We start from the raw sequence: 17,840 nt of genomic DNA, 5'->3' as shown, positions 1-17,840 counted from the left end.
ATTAACAGCTACTGGAAAGACTCTTTTATTTCATGTCAATAGCTCCTGTTCTCACCTCATTTCTTATGCTGATGTCTTCAGATCTTCTGTAAATTGCCACTTAATGCTAATTTCATTGGTGTCAACAGAAGGTAGGCTATTGATTGGCAAATATTTACATTTATTTGTGTCTATGCTTTCCAAATGCTTTTCATACAGTTCTTTACTACTTTTATAGCCATTAATTAAGAAACACAATGTTAAAATTAAAAATAAAAATGTGTGAATTAGCATCTGTTACTTTATGATACACAGACTTAAATGCTTACATCTGTCCATTAGTATTCAGGTCAAAGGCAAAAATGGGTTTATATAACAAAAACTAAATGTGTGTGTATATATACATAGTGAGAGAGAGAGAACAAGAATCATTCAATAACACATTTAAACACTATTTAAGAAGCACAGTGCAGCCCAAAAATACTCATTAATTGACTTCTTTTATCTTTATACTCTTGACAATGTCTTTTGGACCACTAGGGTATACTCAATTGTCCGCAAGAAATGTTTAATCTACGTACTATATGATTTACTGTACAGAATAACTATGCTTTTTGATAAAAAAAAAAAAAAAAAAAAAAAAAAAATATATATATATATATATATATATATATATATATATATATATATATATATATATATATATTTATATATATATTAGGGGTGGAGCCGAACCCGAATACGGTATTCGGAAAGGCACAAATAGCGTGTTTTTTACGAATACTTATTTCGAACAAATACTTAAAAAAATATTTGTATTCGGGAACAAGAAAACTTTATATCAAAAAGCTGCGTTTCCTCATGAGACCGCAGTCAGTGTATGCCCGCATGAGTGAGTGACATTCAGGAGTCGGGGGGTGGGGTTAAAAGAGGTGACTGACACAGGCTGCTCCACACAGCAACAGAGAAGACTCGGCTGGGTGAAAAAAGACTTCACTGCATCACTATTTTTGTTGAATAGATTTTTGTACCTTAACTGGGTTCTGGACGCAGTTTATAGCTTTTGGGGAAGCAGAGTTTGATCGGGAGATTATTCCATTAGGGGCCGTTCACATGCGCGCTCAAGTTTGTTTTTTCACATGTAGACGCGCGGTATGCACGCTCATAATGGAAGCGACGCGGACACGGTGCTACGCGCTCGTTTTTTCCAGGCACGTCCGCATCCAGATAAATACATCTCAACTTTTCAGAATTCCACAAGCGCAGCGCAGGTCATGTGACCAGAACCAACCAATCAGCTTCACCCTTTCCCTTAATAACATTGAAAAACAGTTGGAGGAACAGCTTATCATATCTGTACAGGAATAACCATTTTAAAATAAATTTAATAGCAGAGCTACTGCAAGCGATTTTTAATGCTGGAAATCCATTTAAGCTTTGCTGAAGCTTCCGAGTCTTCATTGAGAGATCAGGTCATGGTTGCTTAGCAACGGCAGATGCCACGGGAAAGAAGTTCATTCAGAAAAAGAACAGTTCTTTTAAGTATTATTTGTTTTTATTCTGTCTGTTCAGCGTCCTCCAACAAGGATGGGTGGTGGTGGGGTTCATAATGTTCGCTATGGTATTTTATTAGTTGTTGGTTTAACCATGGATGAGGTAAAGGCTGTTATGTTATTTTCTTTTCAGTGGCGTTCCTTGTTACATGTTCAAAAACATCAACCAATATTGCATATACATAATTATTATAATGGATATAATTAAAGAGTACTTACACTATAACGTAAATTATAAGTGTAACGCACAAAAAAAAAACAGGATTTTACACCTATTTTGAATTTTACTCAAATACAAATACAAATACTTTTCCCCCTCAACAAATACAAATACAGATACAAATACCGGCTGCTTTGCACACCCCTAATATATATATATCCCACACTGGAATTCACCATCAGTGAAGCTCCTCCCATTGCAGTTCAGCTATAAATGCTGGAAGATTCCCATCAGTTCAAAAGTGAAGACGAGCATCAATGCATCGGGAAGAGCTGAAATCTGTACAGATTTATCCAGTCATCCAGAACACTGCAGAATGAAACACACTGAAGAACAAACAGGTTAGTGTTTATTCTTCGTTCATGATAAGTGATGCAAAATTCTGGGAATTTTCAAAGTTGAAAAACTTCCATTAGAATTAAAAGGAATAAACTGGTTAGGTTATGTTATGTTATGTTAGCTTATAACAGGAAAATAGTTTTGCAGCATGAACTTAAAACAACCAGATTTAATGCAAAGAAAACTGACCATGTGCATATATATATATATATATATATATATATATATATAAAAATCATTATTATTTTTTTTAATAATATTGGTGGCTAGTTGCTGGGTCCCATTGATGTCCATAGTATGAAAAAAATACTATGGGAGTCAATGAAGGAACAGACATTTTTGGTTATGAACATTCTTCAAATTATCTTTTGTGTTAAGGAGAACAAATAAATTCATATGGGTTTAGAACAACATAATAGATGACAGAATTTTAATATTTGGGGTAACTGTTCCCTTAACTTGCTGCTAGCCTTTATCTCAAAAATAATTTAACTTCTCTAGTCATTTAGCAACTGGTCCTAAAGTCATAGTGTATGAAATCTATTCAGTAATTTATTTTTATTACCAAATTTCCCATTAATTCCCTTTAATTCCTGTAAATTCTGTCCAACTTAAAATATTTCTAAAATTAAGTTCATCTGGAAATTTTCCACCCCTTTGCAACCATAATCATGATGCTGAAGAACATTCATGTTAGAAAGCATTGAGCACTTAAACACATTCAGATAAAGCTAAAATATATAATTTACAACATTATTTTTGTTATATTTCATACACAAAATGTATAACCAATCCCCTCCAGTTTTTCGCGATTCTGCGATCGCTGAATTTAACAAAAAATCAACATGTCAATTTTTTTTGCAATCCTGCATAATTCGTAATATAAAAATTAAAAAAAATTTTTTAAACAAATATTTAAATAATAATAATATATATATATTGTACGTTGATAAAGACTCTTGAAAACATATTTGATCGACATTTAGACTACTATTTGATTTTCTGTATTTAAAAAAAAAAAAAAATTAGAAAAGCTTTTTAATTTTGTGCTAGTTAAATAAATTTTCGGGATACCAAAATCTGAAGAGTACCTGCCTAAAGGGCTACCAGAGATTTTGACATTTTGCGAGCCCTGTACAGAAATGGCGAACGTGTGTTTCTATTTATTTTCCACTGATTTAGGTGATTTAATTAGCTTGTCTCTGGTATTTTAAACATAAGATAAATAGTTCTAACACACAAAAATTTAATTTGTTTCTCAGTCATGCACTTATAAAAAAATACACTGCAGTGATCCATGTTTTACAGCAGCTGTCTTATGTCTGTTATTACATTAGGACTTCCTTTCATATTTTTCTCTTTAAAATGCTTCTTTTTTTAAGACCTGATGGAAGAGAGTGAGGAGAGTGAAGAACCGAGTGAAGAGGAGGAGCATCATGTCAAACCAGAAAAAAAAACTTTGAGTCACTCAAAGACTAAAAAGACATTTTTAAAGAAAAGAACAGCCAAGAAATCTGTGTGCACTCAGTGTGGAAAGAGTTTCACAAACAAACATAGTCTAGAGCGTCACATGAGAGTTCACACTGGAGAGAAGCCGTTCACATGTGATCAGTGCGGAAAGAGTTTAACATCCAAACATAGTCTCAAGCGTCACATGAAAGTTCATACTAGAGTGAAACCGTTCTCATGTGATCTGTGTGGATTTCAATTAGCAGAAAAAGGAAACCTTAAAAAACACATGACAATCCACACAGGAGAAAAGCCATTTACATGTGATCAGTGTGGGAAGAGTTTTGCAACCAAACATTATCTTGAGTTTCACATGAGAGTTCATACCGGAGAGAAGCCATTCATGTGTGATCAGTGTGAAAAGAGATTTTCAACCCAAAAAAATCTTCAGTGCCACATGAGAGTTCACACTGGAGAGAAGCCATTCACATGTGATCAGTGTGGGATAAGTTTTGTACAACAAGGAAACCTTAGCGGACACATGAGAGTTCACACAGGAGAGAAGCCGTTTCCATGTGATCAGTGCGCAAAGAGTTTCTCACACAAACACAGCCTTGAGCGTCACATGAGAGTTCACACTGGAGAGAAGCCATTCACATGTTATCAGTGCGGGATAAGTTTTGCACAACAAGGAAACCTTAGCGGACACATGAGAGTTCACACAGGAGAGAAGCCGTTTCCATGTGATCAGTGCACAAAGAGTTTCTCACACAAACAAAGTCTTGAGCGTCACATGAGAGTTCACACTGGAGAGAAGCCATTCACATGTACTCAATGTGGAAATCAATTCAAAGAAAAAGGATCCCTTAAAAAGCACATGAAAATCCACACTGGAGAGAAGCCGTTTTCATGTGATCAGTGCGGGAAGAGTTTCTCAGACAAACCCTGTCTTGAGCTTCACATGAGAGTTCACACCGGAGAGAAGCCGTTTCCGTGTGATCACTGTGGTAAAAGCTTCAGACAATCATCAAACCTTACAGTACACAGGAGAATTCACACAGGAGAGAAGCCGTACAAGTGTGATCTATGTGAAAAGAGATTCGCACACAAAAATGCTCTTGAGGGTCACATGAGGATCCACACCGGAGTGAAGCCGTTCATGTGCGATCGGTGTGAAATGAGATTCTCAAATAAAGATAGTCTTGAGTGTCACATCAGAGTTCACACTAGAGAGAAGCCATTCACTTGTGATCAATGCGGAAAGAGCTTCACGCAAAGAGCACATCTTAAAACACACTTGAAAGTTCACACTGGAGAAAAGCCACACACGTGTGATCAGTGCGGGACGAGTTTCCCATACAAAAACGGTCTTACTGTTCACATGAGGATCCACACAGGAGAGAAGCCATTCAAGTGTGATCAGTGCGGCAAAACATTTCATACGTCATCAAATTTGAAAACTCACCTGGCAGTTCATACGAATGAGAAGCCACATTCCTGTTCTGTATGTGGAAAGACATTTTCACAGCTGAGGAATTTACTTTTACATCAGAAAACTCTGCATACTGGTGTGAGAGAGCACTTGTGCTTTGAGTGTGGGAAGACTTTCACTACAGTGAAACATTTAAGACTACACCTGAGAGTTCACACTGGAGAAAAACCTCACAAGTGTTCATACTGTGACAAGACATTCAGTCAGTTAGGAAATATGAAAACACACGAGAAGATGCACAGCACAGAGAAGCGTCATACCAGGTGTGATCAGTGTGGGAAGAGTTTCTCTTCTAAAAGTTGCCTGAAGCTACACATGAGGATCCACACAGTGGAGTAACCACATCTATTTGGGCAAAGGTTTGTCCAGTTACTTTCTTTATTCACACATATTTCTTTGAATTTTCCATAGCATAGTGGCCAATGAACTTGTGCCATATAGGAAAGAATTTTCCTTTTCACACGGAGCTTTTATTCCAATAACGTGATATTTAGCCCCTGGAATGCAAATTTTACTAGGGTAACCAAGCCAAAAACATGTATTTCATGTCCCCGGGGGACCCCCACTTTCGAAACACCTTTGGGCAATTTTTGAGTAGCAATTGGGTGGGTTTTGTTGTGAAAACCTTGCAACCCTGATCCTGACTTGCCATCTACTCATTGGATGCACCTTTAAAGTGTTTTGTTTTCGATCTGAATTACTTGGTTTTAAAGTGAAGTAATGATTTAGAGCTTTCTATAGATATTTCGTGTATGTGAGGCAATTAGCTGGGGGTCGGTTCATTTTAGTGCAGCGCTCCTGTTCAACAACAAGACATCAGAAAGCGCATTCTGTTTGTTTTCTTTATTTTACAAAAACACATTTTGTTGATACTGTGAGTGCACACAAACTAAGGTAGACCCTTCACAGTTCCAGATGATATACAGTGCTCAGCATGAATAAGTACACCCTCTTTGAAAAGTAATTTCAATGAAGAAAAAACAATTTACAAAATGTTGACAAGACAAAGTTTTATATAACATTTGTTTAACTTATAACATGAAAGTAAGGTAATTAATATAACATGCAGAGAACAAAATTTTCAGTTTTACTCAAATTAGGGTGATGCAAACATGAATATACCCCACTAAAAATATCTGAATCAAAGCTAAATTTTAGAGTACAAATGTCTAATTTAACAAGAATTCAACCATAGTTGAGTCTAACTATTCATTACGCAGGTGTCCAGCAAACAGTTGACTATAGAAGTGTGTTACTTAAAGAAAACCCTTTCACATCTCATTCTGTCAGCAATGGCACCACATGGAAGAGAAATGTCAAAACTATTTCTTTACACCAGAAAGGTGAAGGCCGCAAGATCAGCCTATCGTTACTCATCAGCCAGAATACTGTAGCAAAAGTGGTACAAAATTTTTTTAAAAGATGAAACTGCAACCATCTCGTCCAGGTGGTCCACGGAAGTTAACACCTGAGCAGGTGCATCTTCTGACGAGAAGGGTTGAATAAAAATGCATGCAAGTGAACTGCAGGTATCTAAAAAAGTAGAAAGCCACACAATACAGCGTAAACTGCAGAGGAATGGCCCACCTAGACATGTTATATATAACTTTTCATAGTTCCTAGAACTATTGGCAGAAGTTACTGCTTTTTTTGTGTATTCGCACAACAGGAACTAGGAACTCAGTTTGCGGGAACTGATTTCCCAGATAACAAGATAGATCTCCCAGATAGATCTGGAAAGCAGACGTCTGTAGGATGTCAGTTTTACATACATTTTAATTAATAAACACCGTAAAAACTTCTTATAGATGTCTGTTTGACATCTGATAGGAAATGTCCAATAGATGTATTGCAGATGAGCAAACTATGTTTTGCAGATGTAAATGCAGACATCAAATATAGTCCAAATACGTCTCTGAGATGTACGTGCGCTATCAGGGTTAGCTCCAACTTTTTTAAACAGTTTTAAACAGTTCTATAGGAACTACCAGTGATCCAGTGTATGCTGATTGGCCAAACAGGCACAAAACACTGGTTACTTGGCTTTTTTTAAAAACCATGTAAACATTTACTCCATGAACATGAAAAACAGGGGTAATGGCATTTACCTGTTCTCTGCAGCATTGTGTTTCTTTCTCAGCCTCTGTGATATGTAACAGAATTTCATGCTGTCTGAATCACGTCAATTGTGCATTAACGTAAGGTCTTCGTAATCATGATACCCATGACACACAGTAAAAATCCAGGTCTTAGAACTCAGTTCCTGGAAATATATGGTGTGAAAGCATCATTTCTGGAATCTCTGTGAAAGGGGCTGAAGTAGATCATAATGGTGCACAGTAGCTGTCGACCAGATTTGATGGTATTAAAATGACTATTGAGCTCATCAGTAATCTTGACTTTCTGCTGTACTTTACATTTCTTATTTGTCTCTCACTTGAAATGTCACTTGATATAATATCTCTTCTAGACCTGATGAAATGGCTGAAGATTAATATGAGAGTTCACACTGGTAGAAAGTTGCTCAGGCATTCGAACTAAGAAAGTAACTGATAAGTTTCAGCTCATCTTGTGCTGGATTTTACCTGTTTGGCACCATTTGGTTAAATTGCACTTTTTTGAGTTCTTGACATTTCTAATGTTTTTTTGTTGTTGTAAGAAATGAACGATTACTTTGTCTTTTCCTTATAGCAAAGTCTGATTTGTCTGTAAGCATATTTTGGCATCTTTGTATAGTCTCACCCAACACAATTTGTATTTCAGTTCTACACTTTTAATAAATAAGTCTGATCAAATCTAAAACTTAATAGGTTCAGTACAACAATGGTTTATTGATTTATATGATCAAATTACTTTTGACCTAAATTGTTTGTCACATTGATTTAAATAGGATAATCTTGTACAATAATAATGTGAACATACAAAGAGTGAGAAAATATATTCCTTTCACTGTAATTAACAACATGAAGTGCATTAAACATGATATTACATCAAGGTTTCCTAAACTGGGGTTTGCAAAGCAACTGTAGGGGTTTTGTGAGTTTAATAAAAGGCTAACAAGTAATTAATCTTTAAAGTTTTAATCATAAAAATATAAAATTAAAAAAATCATTTAAAAATAACAATCAGCTCAGTGCCACCTTGCGGTCCAGAGATGGCTGTTTTTGCATGTAATTTCCTAAGTTTGTCTAGAACTCATTAGAACATTTTTCCCAGTTAAAAGATATTTTCATATCAACCATTTTGGCCGACAGCTAGTCTGAATTTTGTTGTAAAAGACTATATTTTTGTGAATGCATTTGTTATACCCCTGGAAAAGGGGAGAGAATTAATCATTCACACTCGACGATGCTTCTCCACTGCCAACTTTATGCATAATGTCTTTTGATAACAATTAACAATTAACTATTTTTCAAAACAGTGCTGTTTCCATTTTCTTCTTAATTCACAATTGGTACAATAAGTGGTTGATAAGATATGTTCTTTGGTTATCTATAAATCAACAATACCTCAGTGAATTAATACATATTTAATGGAATTTCAGAATTATCTGAAAACCTACACCGCGTTCCAAATTATTATGCAAATGATATCTTTCTCTGGTTTTCATAATTAGTCAATGAAAATGACAGTCAGTATAATTTTTAAGTCATCAACCATTAGGGTATAATTCGAATTTTATTGAACAAACCTCCTAATGATAACAGTATTTATTTCAAAAATAAAAAACTGAAAATGCACTGTTCCACATTATTATGCACAACAGAGTTAAAACATTGTATAGGTTGTAAAGAACTGAAAATGGGCATTTGCTGAATTTGCAGCATTAGGTGGTCATATTTACTGAAATCAAAAGCTATTTCAATCAAAAACATCCTAACTGGGCAAGTTACATCTTACCATAGGACCCCTTCTTTGATATCGCTATCACAATTCTTGCATCCATTGAATTTGTGAGTTTTTGGAGAGTTTCTGATTGAATTTGTTTGCAGGATGCCAGAATAGCCTCCCAGAGCTGCTGTTTTGATGTGAACTGCCTCCCACCCTCATAGATCTTTTGCTTGAGGATGCTCCAAAGGTTCTCAATCTGGTTGAGGTCAGGGGAGGATGGTGGCCACACCATGAGTTTCTCATCTCTTATGCAGATAGCAGCCAATGACACAGAGGTATTATTTGCAGCATGAGATGGTGCATTGTCATGCATGAAGATGATTTTGCTACGGAAGGCACAGTTCTTCTTTTTGTACCATGAAAAAAGTGGTCAGTCAAAAACTCTACATACTTTGCCGAGGTCATTTTTATACCTTTAGGGACCCTAAAGGCGCCAACCAGCTCTCTCCCTATGATTCCGGCCAAAAACGCCACCTCCTTGTTGTGGTCGCAGCCTTGTTGGGACATGTTCCATCCACTACTCCATCCATCTGGACCATTCAAAGATCGCAGCCTTGTTGGGACATGTTCCATCCACTACTCCATCCATCTGGACCATTCAAAGATGCACGACACTCATCAGTAAACAAGACTGTTTGAAAATTAGTCTTCATGTATGTCTGGGCCCACTGCAACCGTTTCTGCTTGTGAGCATTGGTTAGGAGTGGCCAAATAGTAGGTTTATGCACAACTTCAAGCCTCTGGAGGATGTTTGCGGGACTCTAGAGGCACCAGCAGTTTCAAAAACCTGTTTGCTACTTTGTAATGGCATTTTAGTAGCTGCTCTCTTAATCTGATTAATTTGTCTGGCAGAAACCTTCCTCATTCTGCCTTTACCTGCACAAACCTGTCTGTGCTCTGAATCAGCCTTAAATCTCTTCACAGTACAATGATCACGCTTACGTTTTCGTGAAATATCTAATGTTTTCATACCTTGTCCAAGGCATTGCACTATTTGACGCTTTTCGGCAGCAGAGAGACCTTTTTCTTTCCCATATTGCTTGAAACCTGTGGCCTGCTTAATAATGTGGAACATCCTTCTTAAGTACTTTTCCTTTAATTGGGCTCACTTGGCAAACTATTTATCACAGGTGTCTGAGATTCGTTTCAGTGATCCAAAGAGCCATGAGACACAATACCATCCATGAGTTTAATTGAAAAACAAAAAACTGTATGTTTATGACACTTACATCCAATTTGCATAATAATTTGGAACGCGGTGTATACACGCAAAATGAAATAAAGTCCATGAAACGTTAACTTACTCATTTTATCTGAGGTGAATCAATAAACATGTCAACTTCTCGTAAAATAAAGGGAACTCTCTGTAACAGAGCCGGCACCAGCCGAGCGCTGAAGAGGGGGCGTCTGAAATTCAAAGAGGGGGCGATCATTTTAATGCAAATATAACGCTCCCAAGTAAGAAAAAACAGATAGCTATGGTACATTGCTTAAGTTTTAACACGCCATAAACCAACATATCTGCTACAAGCTGAAAAACTGCAGCTAGTGAGCAACGTCCAGAGCTCTGAACGAACGGTCTTTATATGCATGTATATATATATATACACAAAACAGAAGTTTTAACCGGAAACGCAGACACGCAAGACCATCAAACGCAATTTATGCCTGCTACCCTACATGTTTGTTTAACATAGTATTAAAACAACCTGACAGCACTGACAACTGTGACTAATAATCAAACACTTTAAAGCATGAGCAAAATATTTAATCATACCTTTAGCCTCAGTAGAGCTGCAATCTTCTCTTCGATGAGTGAAACCTCCTCAGCAGTAACTCTTTCCATTCTTCTCTGAACTTTCTACTAAAGTCATTTTCGAATGCCAACTTGATCAGATGCGCTTTTCGTCCATGCAACATGCTGCGTCGGTGCTCAGAAAATACATTCTTCAATGTTGAGAAAGAGTTCTCGCACATAGCAGTCAAGCCCCAAATGTTAGTGCGTGTTTTAGGGCAGTCAGCACCACTGGCATGGCTTGGAAAACGCTGGAGTAATTTGAAAGAAGTTTGACCAAAGTCATTTTCTTGTCCTTGTCTTTGCACAATGTGTGCCAAAACTGGCGGGCAACGGTGAACTGAGACTCTACAATTTCGGTGTTCGTTAAATCTAGTAGTGGTTTCAAGTTTATCCAAAGCTGACATGTACTGGCTATTACGTTCGCTGAAACGCACGGACATTTCTCCGAGAATAGAGTCAATAATGTTAAAAAACAGCCGCTTGCACTCCTGTTCAATGTTCGATTCACGCTGACCATCACTTCATTTTACAATATAGTCCTGCAGAGACTTGCTGGCCTGTCGCTGCCGTTTTGGAGCAGTAGGAACCGCATCATCTGAACTTTTGATGCTTTCAGCCCACAGTTAACTGTTCTTTTTTCAAAATTGAGTAAATAGCTTTTCATTGATGTATGGTTTGTTATAGGACAATGTTTGTCTGTGATACAACTATTTGAAAACCTGGAAGCTGAGGGTACAAAACAATCTTAATTTTGAGAAAATCGCCTTAAAAGTTGTCCAAATGAAGTTCTCAGCAATGCATATTACTAGTTTATAGTATATTTATGGTAGGAAATTAAAAAAATATCCTTATGGAACATGATCATTACTTAATATCCTAATGATTTTGGCATAAAAGAAAAATCTATAATTTTGACCCATACAATGTATTTTTGGCTATTGCTACAAATATTCCTGTGCTACTTAAGACAGGACAGGGTCACATTTATGTATTATTACAGTGGCCCATGCTGTGAAGCAGTTTTAAGGAAGAAACAGAAAATAAAAGACCATTTTAATGTTCAAAAGATAAAAAATATTTTCCTTGGACCTATTCATTTTGATTAGAAATTGTTGTGTATTAAATTGTGAAACCTAAAGATTTTCTTCTCTCTGTTAAACACAATAATAAAGAACAGCTGTTATGTTCAGAGGTGGGACCAAGTCATTGTTTTGCAAGTCACAAGTAAGTCTCGAGTCTTTGCATTCAAGTCTCAAGTCAAGTCCCGAGTCAAGCCAGACAAGTCCCAAGTCAAGTCCCAAGTCAAGACGAGCAAGTCCAAGTCGAGTTGCAAGTCCTCAACTTTAAGCTTCAAGTCCTTAACAAGTCACTAGTGCTGTTTGCCTAAATTAGTGCCTCTGTATTAATTACTATAGTAAATTTAAAGTCAATATTAGTCTATAGTAGGTATAATTATAAAATATAGACTATAATAATTATAGGGCTGTCCCCGAATAGTCGAAGATTCGATGCATCGATATGCGGAGCCTGATTCGACCACCGATCTCACAGTCGAATCTTCGCGGGTGAAACGAGCATCATACCATTTTGCCAATATGGGGGTGCTCAATGTCTAATTGCACACAGAACTACTGGTTTTGTACGGTTATATTAAGTTATATACAGCCTTTGATTATGATAATGCAGTAAAAACAAAAGTGAAAAGAAAGAAGCGTTCAGGAAATATTTTTAACGTGTTTGTGAATAATTCCAACCACCCCTGTGACAAATTTAATTTTCACTTTCTCTGATGCATGACGAGATGAGGACCATCTTGACGCGTTTTTGCAGTTGGAGGCGCCTCTTTTGAATGGTTTTCTGTTGGCAGTGAGCGTTCTGTGCCCTGTTTATGCGCCCCCGGCTGCTGCGCCTCGCGTTTTGCAGGAGCGCTCTGAGCGCCTGAAGTTGAAAAAAAAAAAATCAACTCTGAGCGGAAAAACACCCAACGTCATTCGCGTTCTTTTCCATTGTCCAATCGAATGAATGGAGATGCGGGTCTTCTGTTGTGATGGCGAAAGTTTACCGTTGCTTAAAAAGTCCGGAGACTGCAAGAAATGGAGGAGAAACCTTTGGTGTCTATTGTGGGTAACCCGGAGCTGTATTATTTAGGGTTTCTGCTAATATGACAGTTTACTTAACAGCAAAAAACTAAGTTAGAGCGCTCGCGCTATAATCCTTTGAATTGACTGACAGGACAGCTGTTTTGGTCGTTGCTTAGCAACATAAAAAAACCGCAGCACACTGCTCTTTCATTAAAAGTCACCAAAAAAGGCAGTGCTGTGCGCCTCGCGTTTTTAGAACTAAAAGACGCGTTCTGTGTTTTTATTTAAACCTAAATAAGTTTGTCTGTCAGTTGGCAGGCAGTTTTGGTCGCTTATAAAATAAAATAAAAATAGTTTTACCCTCCTGCTGACTATAGTGTCGTGCCCCTCCCAACCCATTCACACACGCACATAAGATGATTCGACTATCGGTCGACTATAGAAAGATTCGAAAATTCTGATTCGACTATGAAAATTCATAGTCGGGGACAGCCCTAAATAATTAGTGATGTTTTATTGAGGAATGTATCATTGTTTGTGATAAAAAATAGGCCTAATTGAATTAATAATTTATTTTAAGTCCACTGTTTCATTTGTTAAATATTCAGTGACTTTAATAAATCAGTTGAGTCAAATAAAATATATAAGTATAATATAAATATATATAAATATTTGAAAGGTTTAGCCAATTATTAGGCTACTGTTGTTACTTCTTATAATTATTATTATAAGTGGTTTATAGTGATTATGTGTAATTTAAATGTCAAATTATGTGTAATTTAAATGTCATATGTCGCGTCTTTTGCGCGCTCAAGTTCAAATTTCAAATGTAGACGCGCGGTATGCGCGCTCATAATGGAAGCTACGCGGTCACCACCATAGATATACTGTACGCAATGCGCTCGTTTTTTTCCAGCGCGTCCGCGCCGCATAGAGATAAAAACATCTCACCACAGGTCTTGTGACAAGAACCAACCGAACAGCTTCATCCTTTTCCTTTATAACATTGAAAGCACTGCCAAGTAGGCCTATATATAAATAAAATACATATTTATTTTGTGTTTCAAAATTATATACATGAGGCTCAAACATTATTAACAAACGTGCGTGTTTATTTTAGCACTTCAGTCAGTGAACAGGCAGCCAGAAAATGCAAAAATAAATCAAAGAAATAATATAATTAAATAAAAAAAACAGCTTAAATAACAATGTTAAATAGGCTAGTAAACATACATTCGTTGCAAAAATGTCGTGCGTCTCATCTACTGGCCCGAGTCCGACTGGAACCTGTCGTTTTTCTCTTTCTCTCCCCCATTACTGCTGTTTTTAATAGCAAAGTGATTACATTTATTTTCGTTTCTTTAGTTTATGAAGTTAATTTAGAGATATTTTTGGAACACTTTTTGTTTGTTAAATTCAAGTTTGTTTGTTTTTTTTGTTTTTGTTTTTTAGTAACGACCAATTGCGACCAGCGGCAGAGATTAATTTAGCCTGCTCAAGTCATCACGATTTAAATTAAAATCCATAGTTATATTTATATAAAAAAAACGTATCAAAAGCATATCACAATATTAGTTTAATCGTTCAATGTGTCGTTGCCTGACACATTCATGGTAATTACTTTTGCTGGGGCTTAGCGGCCAGGTGCATTTGAACACTGACCCCTTCCAGAGAGAGATCACGAGAGGTGCTCCCTCCGGCATGATTATCCTAATAATATCTTGTAGTGTGATGCGCCATGAATTTCAAATATTGTAGTGTATGCATGTTTAGGATTTCAGGTAAAATAATCTTCAAAGTTTCTCTGTATGTGTGCGCTGCAACCAGATTTCATATTCGGTTAGGATTTTAAAACTCCAGTAGTGAGAGCCGGTGTTCTAACATTTCATCCTACCTATTCTGACGCCAGTCATGCCACAGGATGCGCAAGCTGAGCGGTTTGGAAAGAAAGACAAAGTGGCGCGCCTAGCGTTTTGTATGCGTTTTTAGGCTCAACATGTGAATGGCCGATAAAAAACATTAAATATCCTTGACATTATGTGGATAAAAACATTATAAGCGCTCACTTAGCGAGCCCCTCTCTGGCTCAGTGCCAAATGCTGCGCTAATCATACCAGTGTAATTCGCTTCAGCCTATATTGATCAGAACTCTCCGAAGTTTTTCTTTTGAAGACTTGCCGAGTCACAGGGTTCAAGTCCAAGTCAAGTCTCGAGTCATTGCTGTCAAAGTCTAAGTCGAGTCGCAAGTCATCTTTGATTATGTCAAGTCAAGTCACAAGTCATCAAATTTGTGACTCGAGTCCGAGTCGAGTCTCGAGTCATTGACTCGAGTCCACAACTCTGGTTATGTTAAACTCTGAGTGGTCACTATTGAAACTATATGTGGCCCCTGATGTATTGTATTGTAAGATTGTAGACAACAGGCTTTACTGCAGAGTATAGAAATAAAACAAACATATTAAGGAAGGAATTTTATTTCACTATTTAAAATATTTTAAATATCAATTTAAGGCAATTTTTGACCCTTTTTAAGATCCGCAGAAGTAAAATGAACAGTAGAAAATGAGTAGGATTTGACAATGTACGGTAGAATATTAAGGCATAGAATGACATGATTTATAATTCAGATACAGCGTTACACAAAACAACATTTCTTATACAATGGAATTTCAGCCTTTATAACATTAAAAGGGATAAATCGAGTTTATCATTTATTATATTTATTTAAAACATAAATATTACTGTCTTATTTGTTTATATTTTTAGAAGGCACATTAACTTCTTTCACATTTACAACTCTGTGTTTGCTGCATAACAACGTAGGTCGATAATTGCAATAATTTGACCATAAAGAGCTGAAAAAATGTAGAAAAGAAAAATTCATTCTTTGTCACGAGGGGGCCTTTAAGAGCGCTGAAATACTACGGTATCCATAGGAACGGCTCTATACAAATCAACATTAACGCTGTTTTATCAGGCAATAAATGAAAATGACAACCAAACGTTTCTGAGGACAGTCGGTTCCCCTCAGATACATTCATACAGAGACATCCGTGCCGCATTTTGACTTTGAAACGTGCAGTGCACATATTTATTCATTGACATCATTGCCTTTTGAAGTTTAATCCAGCCCTATCGCGATTATCATCTTTCCGTCCCCAAACGTACGACCTCCTAAATTATAATGAAGTATTTCTAATACTATATTTGAACCTTTTTATGGCCTTAAATTTGATTGATTTGACTAACTAAATTGCAGAGTATTTTAAGGACCTGCAGGTGCCCTCTCCTTTATAATACCCCGTCGGGCAGCCGGTGAAACTTTCTGGTAGCCCGACTGGAAAACACAATAGCCCCAGGACGTCGGGCTAGCGATTTTGCGAGCCCTGCATTACATAAAAAAAATACCAGGTGCTGTAAGCTTTTGCCTATTCTTCACTATTTATATAATATGCTGGCTTTTACGGAGGCTGATCTTTAAATAGCCCACTCTTTTGAGCAGCCCTTGCTTATGGCCATACCGCGCTGAGAGCGCCCGATCTCGTCTGATCTCGGAAGCTAAGCAGCGTCGGGCCTGGTTAGTACTTGGATGGGAGACCGCCTGGGAATACCAGGTGCTGTAAGCTTTTGCCTTTTCTTCACTATTTATATAATATGCTGGCTTTTACGGAGGCTGATCTTTAAATAGCCCACTTTTTGGAGCAGCCCTCGCTTATGGCCATACCGCGCTGAGAGCGCCCGATCTCGTCTGATCTCGGAAGCTAAGCAGCGTCGGGCCTGGTTAGTACTTGGATGGGAGACCGCCTGGGAATACCAGGTGCTGTAAGCTTTTGCCTTTTCTTCACTATTTATATAATATGCTGGCTTTTAGAAAGACGTGTTTTAACGCTCTATTTATTACAATCATTTACATGTATTATAGAGTTTTAAGTGTTTTACATGTTTTTTTAGGCCATTTTATTACTCTTAACATTTTAAGTGTATGTGTCTTTAATAAATGGATGGTTGGCCTGTCATGTGACTAGACACATGACAGGAAGCAGGAAGTACAACTGTATAAGAGAGCAGCATGACAAACAAAGGACAGTCACCAAACTGTTGGATTGAGGAGTTGCTAATTTTAGAGCTCACCTTTCCATTCACCACCTGCAAACTTTGGATTACACTTTCTGTGGATTGTATATACACTGGTGGACACTCACATTGGACTTATCAACACACTGGGGTTCTTGGACTGTTTTTAGGGTATGGACAAATGAACTGTATTCTTTTAACAGAGTTTACCTGTTTTTAGGGTATGGACAAAAGAACTGTATTCTTTTAACAGAGTTTACCTAGTTTTATCGTGTTGTTTTAAAGTCTTTTATGTGAACCTTGTAAATACACCAAATCTATTTAAACCAATTTTCTTTTATGTCTCATTCTTTTAACCACTAGTCATCTCTCACAGTTAAATCTGACCCCATTTTAGTCTTGTAACTCGGCTGATAAGGCCGATTGTTACACTTTTATGGGAGACCGCCTGGGAATACCAGGTGCTGTAAGCTTTTGCCTTTTCTTCACTATTTATATAATATGCTGGCTTTTACGGAGGCTGATCTTTAAATAGCCCACTTTTTGGAGCAGCCCTTGCTTATGGCCATACCGTGCTGAGAGCGCCCGATCTCGTCTGACCTCGGAAGCTAAGCAGCGTCGGGCCTGGTTAGTACTTGGATGGGAGACCGCCTGGGAATACCAGGTGCTGTAAGCTTTTGCCTTTTCTTCACTATTTATATAATATGCTGGCTTTTACGGAGGCTGATCTTTAAATAGCCCACTTTTTGGAGCAGCCCTCGCTTATGGCCATACCGCGCTGAGAGCGCCCGATCTCGTCTGATCTCGGAAGCTAAGCAGCGTCGGGCCTCCTTAGTACTTGGATGGGAGACCGCCTGGGAATACCAGTTGCTGTAAGCTTTTGCCTTTTCTTCACTATTTATATAATATGCTGGCTTTTAGAAAGACGTGTTTTACCGCTCTATTTATTACAATCATTTACATG

General features: G+C 37.3%; 4 non-coding genes and 1 pseudogene across 4 annotated transcripts; all 5 read left to right on the top strand.

The window, feature by feature from the left end:
• Positions 1 to 2,059: 2,059 nt before the first annotated feature.
• On the top strand, positions 2,060 to 7,188 carry LOC141302367 (uncharacterized; annotated as a pseudogene).
• Positions 7,189 to 16,309: 9,121 nt separating this feature from the next.
• LOC141303981 (5S ribosomal RNA) lies at positions 16,310 to 16,428 on the top strand. The gene has a single exon (XR_012343947.1). It is a non-coding gene; the product is annotated as a 5S ribosomal RNA (ribosomal RNA).
• Positions 16,429 to 16,512: 84 nt separating this feature from the next.
• On the top strand, positions 16,513 to 16,631 carry LOC141303980 (5S ribosomal RNA). Its single transcript, XR_012343946.1, has one exon. It is a non-coding gene; the product is annotated as a 5S ribosomal RNA (ribosomal RNA).
• Positions 16,632 to 17,433: 802 nt separating this feature from the next.
• Positions 17,434 to 17,552, top strand: LOC141303097 (5S ribosomal RNA). Its single transcript, XR_012343080.1, has one exon. It is a non-coding gene; the product is annotated as a 5S ribosomal RNA (ribosomal RNA).
• An 84-nt stretch (positions 17,553 to 17,636) lies between these two features.
• On the top strand, positions 17,637 to 17,755 carry LOC141303687 (5S ribosomal RNA). Its single transcript, XR_012343666.1, has one exon. It is a non-coding gene; the product is annotated as a 5S ribosomal RNA (ribosomal RNA).
• The last annotated feature ends 85 nt before the right edge of the window (positions 17,756 to 17,840 follow it).

Source organism: Garra rufa, unplaced genomic scaffold, assembly GCF_049309525.1.
Source record: "Garra rufa unplaced genomic scaffold, GarRuf1.0 hap1_unplaced_001, whole genome shotgun sequence".
Lineage (NCBI taxonomy): Eukaryota > Metazoa > Chordata > Actinopteri > Cypriniformes > Cyprinidae > Garra > Garra rufa.
Note: the sequence above shows the minus strand (reverse complement) of the source record. Positions and strands in the feature narration are given on the sequence as shown.